Below are 2,257 nucleotides of genomic sequence, written 5' to 3'. Positions count from 1 at the left end.
ACTGAATACAGAAGCAGGAGTAAGCTCAGAGTACAGACGAGTGTGGCCCCAGCAACAGTCCTTTGAAAGATTCTCAGACAAGAGAAAGTTTGAGAATTGCTAACCCTAGGTCACTGGTATGAATCATGTTTTGTTACTGTTTTTTTTGTCTTTTGCTTCAATATAAATAGCATTATCCAGATATTACTGTCAATGTACACACCAGGAATAGATAATTTGAATTATTATTACTTAAATTGAATGGTACCCAAGGTAAAATTGCTGGTAACCTTCATAATTCCATTTCCTTGTTTTTCCCTAACATCAAGTAGCTTGGAACTAGTTGCTATTTAATAAATATTGCTTAAATGAATTTAATATCTGCCTTCATTCCCTCCCCACCTAAGCAAAACTTCACTTTATTCATGTGAAATTAAGAATAAGGAAGATCCTTACTTAGATGTCGGAATGCTTTCCTCTGAATTATTTCAGAATCAATAAATCAGTATTATTTCAAACTTAGCTTAGGCCAGAAACATTAGGAAAATTGGTTAGATCACAGATTTCCCAGCCCAACTTCTAATTTTCTGATTTAGTAGGTCTATAATGGTGCCATCAGATTTGTATGGCCAACCAGAGAGATTGTATAGGGATTAAGGCACTTACTTTACACACAGCCAACCCAAGTTCAACCCCCCATGCTGTATATGATTTTCTAGGCCACGGATAATGCTGAACACCACCAGATGTAGACCAAAAATCAAGAGGAAAAAAGATTTGCATTGTCAATAAGGTTCCAAGTGTTAACTGATGGCCTAGACAACCATAATTTTAGAATCAGTATCCTTAATTTACTACAGAAGAAGCATAAATTATTAATGTGATTTTCTGGTACTAGTATAGCCAATGATGCATAATTGCTACTATAATATATATATTCTGATGAGAAACATACTGTTTTTTTCTTTTTATTTTATATATATGTGTATATGTATATGTGTGTGTATATATATATACATATATATAAAAGAAAAGATAAGTCCTCCCAATGCTTACCACAAGCTGTGTTCTTTACACTGACTGTATAGAAAGAGGAATGCACCCCATATACACCTCAGCCCAGGTTCTTTGCCTGGTCTGTATTGTGATTGGGGAGACATAAAAAAAAAGAGAGAGAAAAATGGACTGATGAGAATGCTACGTTTTTACAGAATTGTCTGGTAGAAATCTCCTTCTAACATGAGACTTTTTTTTAGACTTCTTTAGAAACTGACACGAAGTGTCCAAGATAAGGAGTACAGCAGGTAGGGTAATTGGCCTTACATGCAGCCAATCCAAGGAGTGATCCCTGAGCTCAGAGCCAGGAGTAAGCTCTAAGCATCAGTATATGTAATCCCAACATTTAAAAATATATAAAACTAAAAAAAAAATAAAAACCACCTGACTCAGAAATTACCTTTCTAAATAAAGTGAATGGAACAGGGTCTTTTCTTGCTATACAGATCATTTTGATGCTTCTTTGCTCAGAGCTATGTTGAGTGTTTGGGTTGTATTTGTATGAAGTTTTTGGCTGTGCCCATAAATGACACCAACTAGTTGGCTCAGAAAGTGCTTTCCTGAACAGTAGCTCTCAGAGTCACAGCAATGAGGTTTTCATAGGACTTCCCCAACTTCCTCCCATCTTCTACTATCTTCTGTTTATGTGCCTCTTAGTGCACCTCATCTGGCTTATCCAAACCCTGCTATTTTGGGTTGAATGGGCTAATCTGTCTTTAGCCCAGGAACTCCAAAGCATTCCAGACAAAAGCTTTTAATGAAGGTATATGCATACGGCCTGCTTCTCACTTTCTGCACTCTTCCTTGATGGTGTGACCTCTTGACTCCTGGCAAGTATTTCTTCCAGAACCTTGGTGTAACACTTCTTTGTTTCGGATCCTGTTGTGATCTATTGTTGAATTCATCAAGCACCAAGTGTACTATTTACTAAGTGGTAATTTGATCAAATAATAAGATTACTTTCTATTATAATTAATACCCAAACATTTTTATTATTTACTTTCTTCTTTTTAGTTTGAGGACCGTACCCAGTGATGCTTAAGGGATGTTCCAAGAATAGTGCTGTAGGGTAACTCCTACAGTGCTAAGTAGAGGGGGACCATGAGGTGCTAGGCAAAGAACCTGGGACTCCGACCATCTATTTTCAAATATATCAGCACATTAAAGAGTTGGAAAGGTAATGCCATTTTTGGACTTATTCTCAGGATTTTTATTTACTTAT

General features: G+C 36.4%; 1 pseudogene; it reads left to right on the top strand.

Moving 5' to 3' along the window:
• Positions 1-1,018: 1,018 nt before the first annotated feature.
• LOC126007936 (uncharacterized) lies at positions 1,019-1,141 on the top strand (annotated as a pseudogene).
• The last annotated feature ends 1,116 nt before the right edge of the window (positions 1,142-2,257 follow it).

Source organism: Suncus etruscus, chromosome 4 (genome assembly GCF_024139225.1).
Source record: "Suncus etruscus isolate mSunEtr1 chromosome 4, mSunEtr1.pri.cur, whole genome shotgun sequence".
Taxonomy (NCBI): domain Eukaryota; kingdom Metazoa; phylum Chordata; class Mammalia; order Eulipotyphla; family Soricidae; genus Suncus; species Suncus etruscus.
This window is presented reverse-complemented; position numbering and strand designations above follow the sequence as displayed.